Raw genomic sequence first — 6,784 nt, 5'->3', positions numbered from 1 at the left:
ATTTTGTACACTGAAATGAGTTGTAGCCAACATAGCACATTCAAAGCATTAAGCTTATCTGCCGTTCGTGTATGAATTAGGCAGAAGCTAACTTTATTTTTCTTATTTAGCAGTAGAGAGTTTTAGCAAAGTTTACAGCCACCAATGCTGCGAAACATAAAACATTCTTTTCCCCCAGCTGCTGGCAACATCCTGCCTTACGGTAACTTTTTTAGAGTCAGCATGAACGAAATGTTCCTGATTGAACTTCTGCTGAGCTTCAATTCTCAGAAAAAAAGAGCCGCAAAGATCTCAGAGCAGTAAAATATCATCTTATCTGTGTTCTTCAGCAGCTGCTACAGTATCACCATATTGCACCATGGACATCAGGAGTCAGATTCTGGTGGGAGAGGAGTTTGACTCTTCACCTGTCTGTTCATGTGTGCTGTCAAACATCACCATGGATCCTGTCTGTTTTCTAATAAACACTATCTGAAGAAAACAAGTTGCATCATCGCAAACATTTATCTTAACTAACAATCTTCTCACCTTCAGCTTCCTCTTCTTCTTGTTTTCGCTTGGTGAAACACGTCATTGTCACAAATAGACCTGAATGACCAAAGTGTGAACTCTGATGGCTGCATCTCATGTTGCTGATCAAGAATTTGGGGTCTCTGTCAGTCACTGTGGATGAGAGAAAACTACATTTCAAAATGTAAAAGTGAAAACTGTTAACAGAGTTTTTGGCTGTTTGGACATCGACAAGAAATTCAGAGAGACTGAAATCTAAAACAGACTAAAAGTCACTATGAGGAAGTGACATCATCCTAACCACAGGAAGTAGCTGCAGCGTCTCTCTACTAAAGCACTAGTTTAGAAACTCAGACAGTTCTGAGCACGAGAACAAGAGACAGAAGAAGGAGAGACTCAGAGAATCATGATGGTTGAGTTCAAATGGATTTCTTTATTTCTTCCAGCGGTGCTTCAGTTTACAGGTAAGAATACATATATCACATATATAAATGGAAGGCACATTGTAAAAAATAACTTGATCAATATTATTAAAGATTCTTTATTAGCTACATTTGATTTAACTAAGAAAACCAAATCTGTTGTTTCTAATGTGGTGAGTTTAGTGAACTCTTGGAAACTAAGGATAAAGAAATAATCGTCACTAACTATGAACATAACAGACATTTTCTCATTTCACTTTATTTTTCATCATTTTCTCAACAGCAGCAGCTGAAAAACTTCCCCTCTCCTTCACTGTCAGATTTGGAGATGACGTCACTTTGCCTTGTGAAAATGTGACAGACGGTCAGCAAAACTGTGAAAATACTACATGGCTCTTCAGTGGTTCAGGAAACACAACAGTAACGCTGTTTGAACATGGACAGATTCACAATGAAGCCAAAGTTAAATCAGACAGACTGAGTGTTACAGAGAACTGTTCTCTGGTTATAAAGAAGGTCACAGTCGAGGATGTTGGTCGTTACACCTGCAGACAGAACAAATCAGGACAACCTCAAGCTCTAGACTCTGTGAATTCATCTGTCTGTTATTAACAGTGAGTATTTCCATCATAATGTTTTCAGCTCAAACTGTCTTGTTAGAACAATATACTGAAACATTACAATAATTATGATCACAGTGATGAAGTTAACTTTACTCTTGTTGTCTTTCTCTCACAATATCTCCATCTTCACCAGTGACTGAACGTAAGGACGCTGATGAGGTGACGTTAACCTGCTCTATGTTGACATATGGACAGTTCTGTAGACAAAACAGTGAAGTGGCTGTATGAGGGTAAAGATGTGGACAAAGATAACAAAGACATGAAGACATCACAGTCTGTCTGCTACGCCGCTGTGTCTTTCCTGGATTCTCATTTTAGTAACAAATCAAAGTCTAACTTGAAGTGTGAAGTGACAGATGGTTACTCTGGAAAAGTGCAGCTGTTCACCTTCAGCCCTCAGTCCTCAGGTGAGAAAACAGGTGAGAATATGCTGAGCTGGTGTGCGTTTCCCGAACAACCACGTAAGGTAACGTTGAACTATGTTGGTACGATGCATCGTTACACAAACAAACATCTGAAATACGACCGTTTCCCTAAACTGTCATACTTTGAACTAATTAGTTTGAGCCAACGTAGGTCGAACTAACATGTTTCCAGGTGTGTTCGTCTGACTTTCACAGCACGAAACTCACAAAACGTCATATTCTGCCTAAATATGTCAGTTGTGACCGATATTAAGTGACATTATTTTGCTAACTTATTATTTAGGCTTTTTATATTATTGTCGTACCGGCAACAACAAGAAAATCAACAATATAAATAATATATAACCTAATCATTTTATTTAGCCTAAATATCGGCTATAACTTAGAAGAAAAAATGAAGAACTATTAGCGATTACAAGACATTTAGTAAAACAGGTTTAGTATCTTTGTGTCAACACTGTAACACTATTATGAATCTCTTGGCATCTGACATCTAGGTTTTGAGAACAGCTCAGTGCGCTAAGTGTCTGAGCTTACGCATGTTCTCTATTGAGACAGATACGACTCCCGTGAGTTCTCTATTTATCTTTGTTATAAAGGCAACGAAAACTCTCAGGGATTTATTCATTACAGTACTTTCATGGATTTTATGCTGTCCCTTTTTATGTTTGTAATGAAGACTAGAGAACACCCATCTTCCCCAGAGGCCCAGAAACGTATACATGTAGGTAATATTAAAAGTCTTGTCTTTACATTCTCCGTTTTGTCCTTTAACCTTTGTACTGGGTGACTAATATTAAATTAAGTTATTGTGAGCAGACGGGTAATCTGTGAGAAAAACACCTGCTGTTTGTAGATGGTCTACACTGAGATACTTAGTAGCCTACTGAATCAATGCAACCCTACCCATGACCCCACAAATACATTTAAAAGTACTTTTACAACTACATTGTTTAAAATTCACCTTAAACATGTTTGTACAGCAGGATTATCTAACATTCCCTGCTTAAAACACATCACATCCACCTCCTAACACTGCATTTTCTGCTCTCTGTGACGTAGTCACCGTGAACTAAGCTTCTAACCACAGGTCAGGAGCTGTAGTTCCAACTATGCAACTTAACAACAGTTGGTGCGAACGTTCGTCTGAACTATGGTTTCAGGGAACACCTGCGTCGCTTAACGATGGTTCGTACCGTGTAAGTTACCAACTTAGTTACCTCCGTAGTTCCAACTAGGGTTTTAGGAAACAGTTGCGTCGCAACTGCAAAGTTCCAACCAAGGAAGTTGCTACCGCAGTCAGCAACGATGCTTTTGGGAAACACACCCCTGTTCAAGATGATTAAAACCACCAAAACATTTGTTTATTTGATGACTTTTCACAGTGATGAACTTTACTCTTGTTTTCTTTCTCTCGCAATATCTCTGACATCTAAACCAGCAACAACAACAACAACTAAACCAGCAACAACAACAACAACTGAAAACACAAAATCAACAACCAATGATCCTTCAACAAAACTACAAGGTAGTAACTCATCTTTCTCTGGAGTCTCTCTGTCTTCCTGTCAGCCTCTTTCTCTCCACATACTGAACTTCATTATTTTACTTTTTATTTTATCCATTTTAATAAATCTTGTTGTACAAGTATTTTGAAATTTTATGGCAAAACTGAGTAAATCTTCTTTAATTAAGTGACTGCAAAGACTAAACAAACCCTTCATCATAGTAAATACAGAATACAGGAAGCAGAGCCGGCCCTCGGCCTTCGGGGGCCCTATTGAAAATTTAGTTGGAGGCCCCTCTGACTGTCGGGCGTTGTCACTATATATGACACAGAAACATCTCTTGTTTTAGATAAGACCCGATGAATCTTTCTCATGTTTCTAAACCTGCCATGTTTGTTTAGCACAAACACACCAAAGCAAATTTCTTGAACCTACTTGGCAATAAAGCTGATTCTGCTGAAAAACAATAACTCTATTATTATATCTACTATGTTTGAAGTCAAACAGGAAACACATGATACCACCAGAGCTACTGAGCTTAATGGCAGTTCAAGAGCCAGTAGACACTGATGAACTTAGTGCTGAATAAAAAGACTCATAAAGTGATTATGACCAAAGCTTAAATCTTTAATAACAGCCAAACAAGAGTTTAAGAGACAAAAACTAGGAAACAGCTGACAGCATCATTTTCTCAACCTGCTTCTTTATGAGTGATCTAAACATGTAATGATAGAAAAGACTTTTACTGTCTGAGTGTCTTTTTGGAAAAGTCTAAATGTCTCTGTCAACCTGTGCTGGTTTTACCGCTCACCACATCAACGTGTAACTGGTCGTTAAGTCCTGATGTCCAGTCAGCTGGATCCACTGGAGCAGCAGAAACTGGAGAGACAGGTGTGCTGGTACCACGATGGTACTGCTCTCCACTTCAGTAGCCACAGGTAGACCTATGAGGAAGATTAACACATAAAATAAGTCATTTCAGTAAGTTGACATGTTCATACACTGAGTGTTGCTAGAGGTGAATAATTGTTTAGTTATTGTTGATGTAGGCCTAAACTTACCAGCACTGTCAGCTTCCTGGATGAAACCAGTGATGGAGGTAGAGGTGGAGGCTGATGGACCTGCTGTGAAATAAGAAGAATAAATAAACTGACTGAATTGAAATGACTTGTGCTCTTAGCTTAAATCTGGAGGATCTTATATCTTATTTAGATAAGATGTCTTTTCAACACTGGCAGCTTTGGAGGAGGCTCCATGATGCTGCTCCAGAATCAGTCCTTAAAAACAGCGACTACACACTCCCTAGCTGACAGATTTGATTTATAATCAAAGGACAGGGCCTCTCTATAGGTTTAACTCAAACACATAACCTACCAGCAGTGTCAGCTTGTTGGGTGACAAACAAACAACAACAACCAATGATGCTTCAACAAAACTACAAGGTAGTAACTCATCTTTCTCTGGAGTCTCTCTGTCTTCCTGTCAGCCTCTTTCTCTCCACATACTGAACTAAAACCAACTTTGTTCTTGATTTTATTTCTTGATTTTTTTTTTTCTTTCAAGAAAGTAAGTTATAAAGCCAGTCATCAAAGTATAAGTCAGAAAATAGAAAGTGATTACATTCTCTCTCTCTCTCTGTCCTCTTCTGGAGTCTAAAGTCTGAATGTCAGAGCGACGCTCGGCTGTGGGTGGAGATATTCTCTTATTCAGTCAGTCTCACTCAGTTGTTGTTGCTCAATCCACAAGATCCACTGCTGCTCACAAATCAGACGACTACATTCACAGTTAGCAAAGACATGCAGGAAAACTGTGAGCTGATGAAAGTCTGTGATTCGTTGCTACTTTAGCTGCAGGATTTCAAACAGAACTGAACTGTGCAGTCAAAATGTTTCTAATGTTTTCAGAATCGTTCTGGAGGTTCATCATTGTGTCTGTGGGTTTAGCAGCACTCATAATAATTGTTGTGGCAGTCAACATCTGGACAAGAACTAAAGGTGAGAACATTCACAGATGAAACTCAGAAACAGGAAGTTTTGATAAAGCTGGATTTTCACTGTGGAAACTAAAGTCGACTCTTTCTCTTTTCTTTTCAGGGACAAAAACACAGATGGATGAAAACACAGTGAGTTTATAATGTTTTTACAGTTGGTACTTTACACAGCAAACCAGTGTTTGTGACATCTGTTCTTCCTTCTGAAGTGTAGATATAGATAGAAGAAGACAAACAGAAACAGGACTCACTGAGTTGTACTGAAGTGGCCGTAGCAGCAAAGTTCACAGGATTCATTGCATATAAAAATTAAAATAAAAGAATATTACAATAAAAATTTAAATGGATGCAAATATTAGATAAACATGACAGTTTAAGTACAACACCAACACAAACTACAGCCTCCAAAGACGCCATAGATCTGAATCAACACGTCTTTGACACAGTGTCAATACAAACTGAACATTATTCCAGATTAAAGGGTCAGTTCACCTAAATTACATCACATCATGCAGTATTTTCTCACTTAACCTCTAGCAGCTTTAAACAACACAGATAGTTTAGTTTTATTCCCAAAAACAACGTCCATGTTACTGTACTACTATAAAATCTAGTTCCAATGCAAACTGTCCAGCAGCCAGTCAGATAAAGATCAGATCAGACAGTAACTAATGGTGCGTTCAGGGTCTGCTGACTCAGTTTCAAAACATCAGCAGTAAATTGGGAGGAACATTTTGGATTTGGGGTACCACATAAACACTCCCTCTCTGGTCAGTCAGCTGCAGGAACATGTGACAGTTTGGGGTAGCCTACTTTTGGTTCAATATATTTATTTATTTTACTTTAATTAATAAGTTAATTTCCTTCTGCGTGTCCTTCGTTACCACAAAACCACTTCCTCTCTCAGTGGCAGAAACGTAACAGTAACTGATGGTGCGTTCAGGTGCTGTCAGATTATTTCATATCTCCTTCTGTTAAAGCGGCTATATGTAAGTTTTTGATTTTAATAAATCAAATTTTCATTGCCTCTCAGTCGCTGTAACTAACGTGACCCACATAACATAAAACACTGCAACAAACCGGTCACAACAACCCAGAGGAAGGAAGAGCCGTCCACTAACACTAGTTACAGTAAAGTTACTGACTGCGGTCTGACTGTTATAAAGTGTGACACAGTCTCGTTATAACATTCAGTCCAGCTCACTAACCGTTTCATTATTATCCAGTACATGTAGCTGTGCTGACACTGCTGAGCCTCCGGTGACAGATTCACAGATAGTAAAGATAGTTACTGAAAGCAGCAGAC

At 38.6% G+C, this 6,784-nt stretch overlaps 1 long non-coding RNA gene across 1 annotated transcript; it reads right to left on the bottom strand.

Moving 5' to 3' along the window:
- Positions 1–4,091: 4,091 nt before the first annotated feature.
- On the bottom strand, positions 4,092–5,166 carry LOC119891025. The gene is made up of 2 exons (XR_005442386.1): positions 4,550–5,166; positions 4,092–4,432 (listed from the first exon to the last, which is right to left on the bottom strand). It is a non-coding gene; the product is annotated as an uncharacterized LOC119891025 (long non-coding RNA).
- Between the last annotated feature and the right edge of the window lie 1,618 nt (positions 5,167–6,784).

Source organism: Micropterus salmoides, unplaced genomic scaffold (assembly GCF_014851395.1).
Source record: "Micropterus salmoides isolate LMB-PRFRI ecotype aquatic unplaced genomic scaffold, ASM1485139v1 Ms_hic_scaffold_663, whole genome shotgun sequence".
NCBI classification, from domain to species: Eukaryota; Metazoa; Chordata; class Actinopteri; order Centrarchiformes; family Centrarchidae; genus Micropterus; species Micropterus salmoides.
This window is presented reverse-complemented; position numbering and strand designations above follow the sequence as displayed.